Source organism: Rhipicephalus sanguineus, chromosome 3 (assembly GCF_013339695.2).
Source record: "Rhipicephalus sanguineus isolate Rsan-2018 chromosome 3, BIME_Rsan_1.4, whole genome shotgun sequence".
Taxonomy (NCBI): domain Eukaryota; kingdom Metazoa; phylum Arthropoda; class Arachnida; order Ixodida; family Ixodidae; genus Rhipicephalus; species Rhipicephalus sanguineus.
The window spans coordinates 227,153,858-227,169,699 of record NC_051178.1 but is presented as its reverse complement, the minus strand read 5'-3'; positions in this window follow the sequence as shown (position 1 = coordinate 227,169,699).

The following is a 15,842-nucleotide window of genomic DNA, read 5'->3' as shown; positions in this document are numbered from 1 at the left end:
ATCGTGAAGCATTACTTCTTTTCACATCTCACAGACGGCGGCACCGCCCCGCTCCGCCCGCCGCGAAAGAGAATGTGTGAAAGATGTAAGGCGCGTTCGCGCCGTACCCGGCAACTCCCGAGTTGGCTTAGTCGGTAGGGCGTCGGGCGCTTGCCGTCGCGGCCGCAACGTCGTGGGTTCGATTCCCAGCGGGGTATCTTTTTCTTGGTTTTTTTCTTTCTCACCCGTTGGCGTCCATTTTATCAACGTCATATCCGTGACGGATGTACTTGGTGGACCCCGGCATAGAACACTTTCGTGTTAAAAAACAAGAAAACCCGGAAAATTATGGTTTTCCGTAACAACGCACCGAAAAGACGGTCATCCCTATGCTGTCGCAGTTCCTTGTTTTACCTTGCAAAACGCGCAACGGTTCGCCTACTTTCGTCGCCATCAGTATAGCTTATATTTCCATAGTCTGTTTAGAAACAACCCTGGGCACGAAAAAAATATAAGCGAGCGAGTGCGAACCGCCTCCAAGGCTATATGTTATCATTGGGACCAACCTCTGGAAATCGGCGATTGCTCCACATCTTTTCACGAAACCTTGTAAAGTGTGCATGCGGAAGAAAATACGTTCCTTTATTTTTTTTGTTCGGCTTTCCGGTCATGTGATCCCCCCTATTTGAAACTCCTTTTGAAACTGTCTTTTTTACAGGGAAAACTGTTATGGAGATCATTTCAACGCCCATGATCATGATTTAACCACCGCGGTAGCTGAAATTGTCAAGATATACCTGGACACCGCATATCGTGAATCCCGCGCAACGAGGGCATCAACAAGCACATAGTAAACACTGACACTCGGTACGCACTCCTCCAAAGCGTCGTGAAACGCGACGAGCCTCGTGTGTTCTCTCTAGCCTTGCCTTTAATTCTCACAGGGCGAGCGGGGAACGCGGAGTGACAGCCAGGCGAGTGTCGGAGAGCTATTTCTCGATATGGATGAATGCTATGAGCGAGGCTTCCTTGCTTGGACTAAAGCCGTCACCTCGAAGTGTGTTAAAGCGTTGACGAAATTACATTTTTCCTATTGCAAATGCGCCGAAGGGACGGTCGTAGCAACAGCGCGTTGCCGGAAGTAATTGCGGAGGCAAAGAAGCTTTTTTTTTTCGAGCTTGGTGGCACACATGTCACCGTCCCGTTATAAAGGGGGCGCTCACAGCGTCCATCCATCCATCCATCCATCCATCCATCCATCCATCCATCCATCCATCCATCCATCCATCCATCCATCCATCCATCCATCCATCCATCCATCCAAGAGCACTGTGAGAGGAAAGTGTGAAAGATAAAAGGCGCGTTCATGTAGCTTCCTTAATGTGATTGGTGGTAGCTCAATAAAGAAAAAAAAAGTTTGGCGGTAGCTCAGTCGGCTAAACGCCCGTCAGCCATCGTTGCGGACCAAGAGGTCGTGGGTTCGACTCCTGTCAACAGAACTTTTTCTGATAGTTCTTTTTTCTTTGCCATCTGATGGCGGTCATTTTGCTGACGCATTTCCGTGACAGAAGTACTTGACGGAAAGTCTTGGTGGACCCCGGCAAAACACAATGTCGTGTTAAAAAAAACGAAATATGATAAAATATCAAGCATGGAACGGGGTTCCAACCTCGGCCCTCTGCATGGGAGCCCACTAGTCTACCACAGAGCCATAACGGTGCTTGAAACTCCCTTGCAAAAAAGACCCTATACAGGCTTCATGTCGGGAAGGAACCACATTACTATAATAATAATAATAATAATAATAATAATAATAATAATAATAATAATAATAATACAGTCACAGTTTCGCCTCAAGTGCGAAGCAATCAATGCGATCGCAAGAAATTGAAATGTCACAGCAAGAACGGCAAGCTGCTAGAAACTTGCTGCGCGCTGCTCAAGCACAAAGGACGCAGGAAAAGAAAACACACAAGGCGAGTGCGAACTAACAGCGGTTAGAGCTCGACACTTTCAAGCGCGCTGCTCAAACACAAAGAATATGGCACGAAAAGAACGCACAAGTATACATAGGACGAGTACGAACTGTCACATTTGTTACTTCAACTAACCCCTACTTCTAGCTAGCAGATCACTCCTTTCGTAAACGTGGCCGCTGCAGCGAGTGAAGTGACTTTTGTGTGGTCTATAGCTTCAACGCAAACTTTGCGTTGAAAGTACAGGACGTGCAAAACTCCCCCTCAAGAGATAATGCCTTCAGTGTATTCTTTGTGTATTGATTTCCATTGTCTGTTAATAAAGTATACTGTTTGTGTGTAATATTTACTCTTATGTAGTATTGTTATCTCCACTTTAATATGTTTAAGTAATCCTGTATTTATTTTGCTGTTGACCTGCATTTCCGCCCCTCCCCTCCACAATGTACAAATGTACCCTGAGGGTTTCATAAATAAATAAATAAATAAAAATCGTGCGAGCACGGTCGACCACGCCCTGTAAGCCAAAGTACAAGTCGAAAGCCCACATCCCGACTCCGACGAAACACTAGACAGTTTTAGAGTGGGGGACCCAAGAAACTTGCGAGTCGCCAGGACGCATGCGCAGAGCGCAATCTACTCTCGGGCTCTTGTGCTTGCGTTGTCCCAAGACCCTGCAGCGCCTTCCTTTGGGCGGCAAACAAAACCGCAGAGCGCGCGACCACAAGAGAAGAAAAAAAAAGGCGCTTGGCAGTGTCACGTCAAGCAACGGCTAATGTTCCCTACGGGCGTCGATTCTCGTCATTAACATAAAAGTTCATTTGACTCTAGTTCGTACATATTCCTGAGGCTAAAATTACAGCGCAAACGCACTTTTGTCATTCTTACTTCTTTTCTTCTTTGTCCCTGCACCGATCTCAATATAATTTCATGCCTTCGTGTATCTAATACACTATATTCCTTGTTATACGTCTTGGTTTCGAGTTATTGTTGTGTGTGCATGTGCGGTAAGTTTGCCTTGGGGTTTATTTATTTATTTTTATTTATTTTATTTAGTACATACTGCAGACCCTTAGGTCCAAGCAGGTGGGCAGTTTCATTACGACATGGTTGACATAGAAGTGACATAACAATTTGTTTAGGGTTGTTGTGGGATACAGTCATAGTAAATACAAGGTGACATGGAAGAACTATTTCATAAATCATGCGAATAACGGCGTACTGGAGAAAAGAAGGGATAACACATGGAAATACTACATAATATTTGGAATTACAGAAGGAATAAACACAATAATAAATACATAAACACAATAATAAATAGAAAACAACAACTCAAACATTTTCGCTATTGAGGGCAAAAATTGAAAAAAACACTGCAATCAAAATATGTGGAAACTGAAATGGTGAGACAATGAAATTTTCGTGTGGAAGGAACGGTGAATGTGAAGGAGGAATTAATACTAAGGGGATGCCTGAGTTATTTCGTTCCAATCTGTGACCGTGCGTGGAAAATACGAGTATTTATAAGCGTCTGTTTTGCAAAAATAAGGTGTCAATGATTTGGCGTGATGATGCCTTGTGGGTCTGGAGCGTATATATGAATTGGCGTATATAGGAATAAAGCAGTTGTTAGTGAGCGTGTCGTACGTTTCTATTCTTCGTGGGTGTCTTGTGTGTTTGCGCTGTTTTTAGCCTAAGGATTCTGGTCGCGGTGTAACATGTACATACTGCGCTTCTGGTTCAGCCGTCTCGTTTCTTCCCTCCTGTGGCATAAGTCTACAAGGGCCAAAGCCTTCGAACTAGCTCGCGCCAGTACGAGCCACGGCACGCTCTTCTTTATTCTTGGCCGACTGGCCACGAGTAGCGTGGTGCTACAACCCCAAAATGGAAAACTAGCGTGGGTCGCCAGCGATACGGCGAAAACGCAGCGCGGGCAACGATGCAGCATGGCCCGCGTCTCGCATAATTTTAATTTTGCCACGTCTGGCGTCCCGTGCGCTTCACCCAACACCGCATGCGTTTGTATTTTGCCGTTAATATCCTGGAAAATGAATGAGGCATGGCGTAATTGTCTAAGGCAGCGAGCTGCGGAGCGTGGGCTCGCAGGTTCGAAACCCCGGTCAAGTGCTTCGGAATTTTTTCTTCTGAATTATCTTTATTTGTGGTTTTCCTTTATATATACGTATATATGCATATCCAGGACATGACGGCGACGGCAAAAATCCCCCAAGGGTCTATATAGGCCTAATTGCTATCGCAATCATAATATCTGGGGTTTAAGGAACGCCGTAGTAGAGTGCTCCGAAAATTTTGACCACCTGGAGTTCTTTAACGTGCAGCTGAATCTAAGTACACGACCCTCAAACATTTTCGCCTTCATCGAAAATGCAACCGCCGCGGCCACGATTCCATCCCGCGATCTTCGGGTCAGCAGTCGAGCGCCATAACCACTACACCACCGTGGCGGGGCCACATTAACATACGCAACATAGCGTGGAAGAAGAGTAAAATAACAACCAGGCGTCACACAACGCGAATTCTGTAACCAGGCCTCACACAATGCGAATTACGCAACGAGTGTGTTCTTGAATGCTTCCAACCCATTACAAATAAAGTCCCTGAACTTTAATTACAAAGGGATGCGCCATAATCCTTAATCGTCATCAGGCACAACATCAACGAAGTGCACATAATGTCTGAGAGGTATTTAGCGGTTACCACGGTTCCCCGCAGAATGACGAAAAATGGCATAGTGGCTGCTTCCCTACTTCACAAAAATTATGGTGATTTATAGCAAAGTGGATTCCTCGAAAGTGCTCTTGTATTGGTTGCCAAGGAAGCCCATAAGCCCATGATCCATTTCCTCAGAGTCTGAATAAAGTTATTTTCGTTTCTCTTTTTTTCACGTTAACGTATGTTATATAACTTGGTGGGAGAGTAAAATAGCGACCGCAGGACTCACCAATGCGAATTACGTAACTAGTGGGTCGTGTAAATCTTCCAATTCATTACAATGGGCTCAGCCATAATTCTTCATCGTCATCAGTCGTCGCATCAACAAAGTACATATAATGGCTTACAGATGTGTAGCTGGTACCTCGCTTCGTCGCAGAATGACAAATAATGACGTTATGGGTACTTCCCAACTTCACAAAAATTATGATTTATGGCGTAGTGGGTACCTTGCTAGTGTACTTGTATTTGTAGCCCGAAGAGAGTTTATAACGGGCTCTAGAAATTCCGCTCTTCCAGCTCTCGCTGTGACTGTGCTGCGCTTTCCGCGCAGGCGTGGCGTTTTAGGGGCGAAGCTCCTTAAGGCGGCACCCATTCGTCCCTCGTCGTCGTCGTAGTGCGTAACCAGTCTTACGCTTTGACCTCCAAGGTGGTGCCGGTGGGAGATTTCTCCTGTGCGTTGTTGAACAATAAAAAATTCGCAGCGTGCGCGTTAACTAAAAGCCGAATTCTTCTGTCTCTCATTCCCCATTAGCAGCCATTGGCATGTTCCAGTAAGAAACGTTAGTAGAAGTAGAAGTGTAAGTGTTAGCTAAAAGCCGACTTCTTCTGTCTCTCATTCCCATTAGCAGCCATTGTTTACCTCCAAGGTAGTGCCTGGTGAGATTTCTCCTGTGCGTGATTAAACAATAAAAAATTTTGTTCAAAACGCCGTTGATTGATGAAATAACCAACGAAAGACGCCAGATGTTTTCTAAAAGCAAAACGAAAGAACGCCAGATGTTTCTAAAGCAAAACGAAAAGACGCCAGCTGCTTAACGAAAGACGCCAGATGTTTTCTAAAGCAATGGTTTTCTAAGCAATGAAAATTCACAGCGTACATGTAAAATAAAAGTGAGCTGCAAGTCGTCATAACTCTCATCGAACCTTTAGTATAAACGCGCCCGATCTCACGTCGGTGATGATGTACTGGGCAGAATTCACGGAAGATTCACGGTTTACCGATGAACCTCCGCAGCTTCGCCCACTCATCATCATTCACTCCGTGGATATGCTGTGATTTTTTGTAGCGCACGTCCACGGAGTAACCATTTCCGCCTCTTTGCTGTTGAACTGTTGGGCTATGCATCCCATACATTTTCCTTTTCTTAAGCATGGGTTTGGTTTGAAGCGTATAAGAGCGGTGGCGGACGTTCGGTGGGGCATTTTATGCGGCTGCTGTCAGAAATTTCTTAGAAGGCTAACGCCCGTCCGTATCGGTTTAAATTCAGAACGCGGTTTACTTCCCCTCGCTTGCCCATTTTTACGACGCTGTCCAAACTGCAACATTTGAATACGTGAGAAGAACGCGTAGACTGTTGAATCGACAGTGCAAACATCATTTTCTTTTTATATGTAATCGTAGGACCTCCAAAAGTTCCCATGAACTTTACTATCTTTACGTTATTTGCTTTGTATCCCTTGGGTTGGTTCTAGTTAACCTTTTTTGCATTTCTATTTTATTTTTGTCTCACCAATGGGTTTTTACTAGAGGTGCTTTAAACATATTGACAGCTGTAAATCTCCGAAGAATGTCAGCATAGAAATAAATAAGAAAAATGAAGAAAGAGGACTGCAGCGTATAACTACTTTATGGAATATGATGCCTTAGGTAATACAATTCTATGCGGCCCTTAATTTGCAGTTCTTTGAGCAGAATGTGTAGGTCACACTATTACGCACGCACACCCTGACAAAACCAACAGACAACAAAGCCGAGGAAGGTATAGGAGACATAATTTTAGCATTTTAAGTGTACTGTAGTATTTATATTACAAATTTATAGAAATTAAATTCGAAGAAAAGGCAACTTCCCGCCTGTAGGGACCGAACCTACAACCTTCGGATAACGAGTTTGATGCTCTACCATTTGAGCTGCAGCGGCAGTCGTCCTCCTGTCCATTTTATTGGGTATTTCTGGGCATGTAAACCTGGGGATGTTAGCCAGCGCCACTCGTAGCCATGACGGCAAGTATGGAACATTGTTCTTTGCCAGCAACAAATAGTGTTCCACGTCGAAATCGGCATGGTATCTCTTGCGTGTCAATGCCAAAATCTGTCGTCATGCCTCAACCAACTTCCTCTTACTTGTACTACGATACATGCCCTTTTTGGGTATCACATTCCTTGTGTCTACTCGCTGTGATAAGGCTTAACATTTCGACCTCACCGTCGCTATGAAGATCATCGTGATGAGGGCTATACGAACAAATGTTAATTTATTTATTTATTTATTTATTTATTTATTTATTTATTTATTTATTTATTCATTTATTTAAAAGTACCTTACAGGCCCCTGGAGGCATTGCGTAAGGGGGGGGTAATGCAAAAAAAAATGTTACGTTTGAACAGTGTACAAAATGAACCCGTATAAATACTTAAGAAAAATATAAGAACACAAAAAAAATTTACAGAAACATATGCGGGAGCGTAGTGAGCATTGCGTTATACAATAAAGAGAGACAAGGAAAAAATACACTTTCAATCACGACAGCGCATATATGCAACAAAATGTGGCACATTAAAATTCACCAGTACTTTAGGCGTACTGCAACAAAACAGATGGGCACACGAGCGAAGATCATGAACTGACACACCTGGCAACAGCCGGCTCTAGTAGCGGGGGCTACTGAATGTTGCGAAAGCGTCAAGTGGGCTCTCGATTTTTCCACGCACGGTTATCGGACTAACGATACTGTTTTTCAATTAGAGAACCCTAGCAACAGTCTGATCTATCATTCTGAATGTGCTGGTCTCGCAACAGATGTATCTCCGCCTTTATTATTGTTTGCAACGCTCTGCACTGTGTCTCTTTCGTTACCATCGTATCCGGCCATTGGATACGTCATGCGCTGGAAACATTAGCCAAGTGTGTGGAATGGACCGGTGGGTGTACACTATAGTACAAATGTTAGATTCTAGACTAAATAAACCAAAGCATTGGGGCAGTTGATGCAATACGGTGTCGGGTAGAAGGCGTGCAATGAAGTTTGCACGAAAGGAAAACAGGCAAATAAAAGACATGAACACTCATGCCTCTCGTTTCTGAGCCTTCCTTTTGCAGCTATTTTTTTGCTCACTTTCTTGCCTGAAACTGATTTTAGCTTAACTTCGTCTTCTTGGATTGCCAAACCAGCCATCCCAAGTTGCAAGATTCTTGGCAACCTTCACGTCCAGGAAGAGCAAATATTGAGCTTATTTCTCAACAGCTACATTGCTCTTCAAGGCGAGCTGTCTCGCGTAAAGTTGGGAATACCTACGGTCTTCGTTCCCCTACCCCGTAAGGTCTAGCATCGACCGGCTCATGTGTATCTGTCTTCTTCTATTTATTCTTGTTTGCTTTTTTCTGCCATAAAGTGTCTCCGCCGGAAATGAACTGTCAGAGACGCGGTTTCCACAGAAGCAGGACAGGGGGGTAAGGTCAAGTAGCTTAGTGCATGGTGCAGCCTATCTTGGTTACAGCATTTTTGTCCTTCTCTGGAAAGATTGCTCTCGTGAACTAATAAAACTTGGGCCGCTTATCTCTTCTATAAGAATGAGCCCTGCTGCACAGTGTAGTGCTTCAGGCCTTTACTGAGTTCTTTTTGTTTCGTGCCAAATACCTGAGAACCAAAAACCTGAATAAACAACAACCCGCATTAACGAGTTCCAAGTCAAGACGCAATTTCAACCTATTCTGTTTTACAGACAAAATTTCGTTTAAGTAGTTGAGTATGTAGATCGACTTACCCGATAAAAACTTCAAAGCTGACTCAGCACACTGAATTTTTTTATCTTTCGTTATTGTTCTGCCAATAGAGGGATTCGCGATATCGCACGGTTTCGTTAGCTGCCTCTTTGTTTGCCTGCGAGGCTCTATTTAAATTCCCAGACTTTCCCAAGAAGCACGCGTTTCTCATCAATCCCCTCTCCATCATGGAAATAGAAGATTATATTGCCTCATTTCACTCTCTAAACTTCTTGGTAAGGTAAGGTTATGATTAGGAGAGCTCTGAACCTCGGGCTATGAATATCCACATTTTACAAACATGGTAAACAAGCTTTATTTATATAAAATTATGCTCAATGATTATAGTAAAAGATATTTGCACGTGCTACACTTCCAAACTAAGAAAAGTGTCAAACGGAGAAAACAGACATCATGCGCAAGCCATTTGAAATATTACCCTGCGTTCTTACTGCCATTTTTAGTATACCGGCGACCTACTAAACCCGAAGTAAAATTGTTGATATTTGAAGAACGGGGTTTGAGAAATAGTGAGCTTAGCCTAAAGAAAAGCATATCATAGGTTTATGTTTGGAAATAGCTTGCCAGCTCGAGAAAACTGGCATAGCTGCTTCATGTCTCAACTGAATGAGGTTGGAGGAGAGAAATCAAACCGGAAGCTATCTCTTGAACGCCCGTTCGAGTTAAACTGTACGAGGTTAGCTATTTTACATGTATCTACCTGTGCTTGTTTTTGTTACAAAAAAATTGTGGCTTTGAACGTACGTATATTGCTCATTTCATATCACTTGTTTGTTTGAAAGTTTACCTTGAAAGTGTGAGCCATTATGTCATACTATAGGCCAATGAAATAGCCGGAGAGTTTCTGGCTCAAATCAAACTGAATGTTTCGGAACTACCACGATCACGTAAATCCTAAGAGACATACCCTACGGAAATACCGCATAAAAGCTGACTTTTCTACTCCATCAGTTCAGATAACCCCGCCTTTCACTCGTACTGTTTCACAAGGTTTTACGAAGGAACATAAAAACCCATTCGAGACGGAGAGAAAGACCCATCCATGAACTTGCCCTATTCGCTGGTTCATCACCGATGCTTAGCGAACGCGTTTGGATAAAGGGCAACAAAAACAGTTGCCGCTCTAAGAGCTGGAGTTGTAGATGAAGCTTCACGACAGTACCAGGCGTAACAACACGCAAGTGTCATCAGCTCACCACTTTGTCCCTCAAACAATTCGGGTTCTCGTGATTTGCCACTCGCTTCGGTGCACTCTACACACGAAGCTACATGCTATACGTCCTACGTCCGAGGCCATTATTCTTCGCTTCGTCTCGTCCTAGCTTTTAATTCTCCTTATCCAGTCATTCCTTGCCTCCCTTCTGGACAGTCCGTTGTTCTTTTTCAAGCTTTGCATGACCAACGTTACTTTTATGCGTTCTATTCAGCCTTCGCGTTGCCACCCTCGTTTACTGGTCGTCATGCGCACCGTGTTTAACGTGATTATTCTCCGTGACAAATTAAATTGGTCCCTTCCAGTTCGCGCTCCGATAATTAAAACAAGCATAGTACGGCACCTACGAAGCGAACTCTGTGGTCGCTGCTGCCAGCGCCCGCCACGCTTATTATGTAGCCGGGCTCGAAAGAACAAAGAACCGGGCTCGTTTTCCTCTCTTTCTCTTCCTTGTCGTTCACATTACTGTTCCTCTCGGTTCTTTTTTCGTTGTTCATTGTGTTCCCGTTTCCATGATCCTTAGCCCTAGAAGTGGGGGGTCGTCCACAAAGAAAGAACATATCCGCCTCCATCCACACACCCTCTACACCACGTGGCTTGCTTCTCTCGTCGGTCTGTTATTATGGCTTGCTCGGACCTCGATGTATCCTTTCATCGCATCGTGTTCAACTAGATTTGCTTTAGATCCCCGTACTTTCTGTTTGCAGTATCCACCACCTTCCTTTCAGCAAGGCGGTACGCTGAATGAGACGAGCGTGATTTCGTGTCTAATCACGACGCCGGACAATTAAAGCCCCGGGTGCGTTGCGACTTTTCTGATATTCCCAGCTTTCTTTTATTTTGAAGCTACTCCCATGAACGCCGCTACGGAAATCAGACTGGCAACATACGAGAACTTCTGCAGCGCTATGCCAGCGACTGAGCTGCAGCGGCGGGTTTTCGCAAAATGAAGCTGGCGGGAAAAGTACAGCAGCGATCAGGATACAAGACTCTACTAGAAGGTATTATAAACCAAGAAATTCACCGTACTTTACAGATCTCTCTGCATGAAGTACGCCGACAGGTACCGCGAACTAAGAATAAATTAAACGCGAAAACGTACAGGTACGTCAGTGACAGCGAAAGGGTTAAATCCTGTTAGAACCAACCAAAGAAACCTTAACAAAAGGGGCCAGACGATTATGCCCGCATAAGTTCAGTGCGAGACAACGAAAGACTGCCGATTTTAAATATAATGCAATAACAAACCACTGGTTACATCCGATAACGAATATCATTAGTTTGTACTATGTACGTCGATGTCACTTATAGAAGATAACCGTATAGTGCTTTGAAGAAAGAAAAACCAGACCGCATTCCAAAGGCAAATCAGTGGCGAAGCTAGAGCTTAAGAATACACAGCGCTTTTGTATTGCTTTATTTTCATCTCTGTTTACGCACAAGGACAACAGGTGCTGTCAAATGCTATGACACAGAAACCTTACATGGTTGGACGGTGGCGCTCGGAGTTCCCAAATGCATAGCAACTTTAAATCCACCCAGTTTTGGCGATTAGAAAGTGTATTATTCAGATTAACAATAAACTCGATACTGACGACCAATAGGGGCAAAACTTTATCGCATGGTATGTTAATCTGACGCTTCTGTTATCGATTCCCTTCTTTTTGCCTCTCTACATTGTCCATTATTTTTGTGCAATCTGGCTTGACCTTTTGTCTCTTTTTCCATTTTCTTTTGCTTCTTCCTGACCTACAGAACCTAATTTATTGTGCTTCTAAAGGCGGATATCGCGGCACAGCGTCGCGTTAATTAAAAGTGCTGTAATCAAAGACCAGAAACCGTGCTCTTTGGGACACGTTAAACAAGAAAAAAAAAATAGGAATGTTGCGATCTCAGCCCTGCGAGCCGGGCCACTCCTGAGAAGAGGGGAGCTAGACAGAAAAATAAATATATATATATATATATACATATATTTGCTAGCTGCGGCTACGAGCAAGAGACACCGGATCCAATTGGCCCCATTTTTCTTGGTCTCAGCGGGTGTCGGGGTTTCGTGCGTGGTAACTAATTTTCACTTCCGTGATGACAGTGCGGTTTGTGGAAGCGCTGAGCAGAGGTGGTCACGGTCCGTTTTTCCGTAGGACCGTTTAATTTGAAGCAATCGTTTGTCTTCCGTTTTCTTCAGTAACCACCCCCCCCCCCTCGCCCCCCATTTTCCTGCCGAAATCGGTTTCCTTTATGTTGCGTTATAAATGAGTTCTAGGCGCTTGTTTTCCCAAACTGCGAGTGCGATGCTTGGCACGCCATTTGCCGTTATGTGGTCCTAGTAGTTCCTAGTAAAGTGGAAAGAATTCAGGCCTCGTCAATCTTCTCAATTGCCAGTCCCCAACAAAACGACCTTGTACGTCCGTCGCTGTCATTACACTTTCTGTGGATACTACTCTGGTGCTCTTGCCTACACACATTAGATTTGAGTTCTGTACGCAAGCCTACAGAACTCAAATATTGAAGCGCGACACCGAAACCTTCAGTATTTCGACAGGTATGCGCAGTTGCTGGAGATCACCACGCCGTGTCGCTACGAAACTGGCCGCTAAAAAGAGTCTTGACTTTGATGTAAGTGTTCAAGTGGAGAATACGCCGATATGACACAAAGGAATATACATTACTCATCCCTAAATTGTCGCATTTCAAACTGTGACGACTGTACGTTTATATATGTATGTTTAAGTAAATGTTTAAATACGTAAACGAACGTTTACGTTCGTAGGAAAACTCACTGGAATTCACTGGAATTCACTGAACGTCACTGGCATTAACACTGAATTGTGCTCTCAAAGCAGTAACATCCTTTCGTGCGGGTCATGTGTAGCAGAACGCTTTACTGCTAGATGGGCAGCATTGGTAGCATTTAAAGGAGCCATGGAACGAGCCGTACTTCAAGCGTGCGCGACTATAGGCTTCCCAAGCAACGCTTAGCGGCGCTGCTGCTCTTGACAGGCAGCGCCATCTCTGGCAGAAAAAGAGAAACTGGGGTGTTAGCAGCGCGCGTTTTCCCGTCTCTCCACCGCGTTGCCGCTCGCTTTGCACGTGCAGAGCTCTCGCGGTGCACTTGCGCCGCGTCACAATGTACCGCTTGCAGTGCGGCTTCAAAAGGATTTTCAAGCTTGACTGGCACTTCCGAAAAACGAACTTGATAAAATGAGAAAGGCTCGTCAATCACGTTAACGGTGAAGAGCAGACGATCGACAACAACGACGCCCAACTCAAGCGAAATGCATTTCCCAAGTCGCGATTACACGGTGTAGGACGTATACCTCGAGGGTAAGTCTCATTCTGTCATGTTAAAGATGAATAATGGTCCACATGCACTCCGAAATGAAGCCGTACACGCTATCGATGTTCTGCGGCGTGGACTACGAATCATATGATTGTTGTTTTGATATGGCATGCTTACAGTAGCAGCCGTGTACTTTCGTGAACAAACGTTTGCGGCGGTGCGAAAAAAAAGATTATACGGCCATGGCACTGCTCCCCTGAGAAGGTTAGAGTCAAGTCCTCCGTGCCGCTGGAGAATCACCCGCCGATTAAGACGCGAGGCAGCTAGCTGAGCTTTAACCACTGTGAAGCAAGATGAACTGCCTCGCCTCGTTTTTTCGGCTCTTCGCGTCATGCTTGCAGTCTCTTTTTATGATATCGACTTGACAGGCGTATAAAACCTGCTGCGTGAACGCGGCTAGAAAATCGCACAAAGTCAGAAGATGGTTACTTCAAGGTTGCAAATTGCAAAGCATGTATTAAGTGCCAGTTATATTTAGCGGCTTAAATATATATCACCCTATAAAGTGACAAAAACAAGCAAACCTGCAGAACGATGTCAAAGCTTGCTGCAAATGCACAGGACGTCCGTTCCGGCGCTGATAAAGCAGCCTTCCCGACGCGTGAAATGCAGGCGCCGAACTTCTGACAATGTGCCGAGTTCAGTTTAATTCAACCAACCGCGCAATGCTAACGATAGGGCGCGAATGTGAACAGTGGCGTACCAACTCGTTCGCGAGTGGGGGGGCCGGCGTCGCTCACTCTTTCCGCCGTATATATATATATATATATATATATATATATATATATATATATATATATATATATATATATACAGCTGTACAAACAGATTGTGCAGGCTGGGCCGCCCTATACCGCGACAACGCAGCAGTGTTTAAGAAAATTTTGGAAATATTACCGTGATGTTTAAGAACTGCAGCCACATTTAACCTGTCCTTCATCTGAGCATTACATCTGAAAACTTCACAGTCTCAGTTTTGCGTTGTGAATACGATGAGTATACAGAACTTGCTATGACTCTAGTACCTTAAATTCTCACTTATTAAACAAAACATGTGGCTGACAAAGCGAGGTCTTCAGGATAAGCCGAGTGCCAATTTCGTTAGTGTTAGAGCGCTCTAATATAAAGTCTTTCTAAAGGAGAAGCTCAAGTTCAGTCGATTAATACTTAAGGAAATCACATTGAGCTGGTTGTGTACAGTTATAAGATTATAAATGACTACGAATTTATATACTACGTGTCGTTCCTTGTACTCCTACTTTTCCTAGCTTGGATGGGAGGGGGGGGGGGGCGGAAAAGCGGTGAAGTGGCCCGTTACTCCTCCCCTCCGGTTCCTCCAAGTAAACAGCCTACGTAATATGTGTAAGCTGAAATTTCCCTTGAAAAAATGCGGGCGACTGTAACGTTAAACAACCCCGCATTGTTTCCTTCCGTATAGGTTGTTAGCTGCTAATGATTGGTCGAAATTTTCGGGGTCCTGCTCACAGCACCTGCTCGTAAAACGACGCAACAACATGACGCGTAAGTGATCCACCGCGTAATTACCACTTACGCATGACTGCGTAAAAAATAAATAATAATTACCTATTTTCAATGCGGCGTATTGTTTGTCATTGGTTCTTCGCTATTCGTCAAAAATTTTCAATGTGCCGTAATATAGCCTCCTTGTTACGCGGCGTCACAAGTCTGCGAAAACTCGCGGCATTAAAATGAAGTGTGCACAATAAGTAGCACATCACTGTGCTGAACAATAACTCATTTTTTTTGGAATAGCCAGACAGTGTCTCTTTCTGAACGTAATTTAAGCAGGCTGCCCGCCAATCACATTGGCAGCGGCTGCTTATAGCAGCGGCGAGATGGATTCATATGTGTGTAATGGATACTTTCAGTTGTAGTATAGCGATGTTGAGCTGTTTTTGCGCGTGTTCAACTCTCTGTGAACTCATCGTTGCTGACAAAGAAATAGAGGGAGAAATAAACATTATTAGAAACAGACACAATCATTTGCAGGTGGACAGCCTTCTTACTCCAGAAAACCGTGGACGCTGATCATCTCCCTGGTGAGGTAGATAAAGTAACGGGGCAAACTTGAAAGCTGGGCTTCTCAATGTGCTCGAGTCCGCTGCCTTGTTACAAATCGCCACGATCGCTGCAGGCTACCATATGATAAGCAAGGTGAAGCAGGTTAATCGGACACCAAAGTGGGAATTTTTTTAGCTCTCCTGGATAGGCACAACTAAAGCACTGGACGCTTCTGCGCACTCAACTCACAGCAGCTTGGATATGGAGCAGTGGCGATGCTATTTGTTTACAAAGAAAGGAACTGAATTTCCTGAAAGAGGAAAGCATTTGATCGGACTATAAAACGTTTACTGGTTACCGCCTATATTTGCGTCGCCGATTACTTAAATTTCAGGCCAGGCAGAACAAAACAAAATCATGACAGATTGATGTGATGTTGCTGCTGAGCGACAGTCTCCTCTGCAATGCTGGAGCGCAAGGCGCGCAAGCGTGGAATAGGCAGCCCGCACCGCAGGTAGCCTACAGTGCCTGGTCATGGCACACGGAGGACAGTCGTCGCAGCAGAATCGTAGG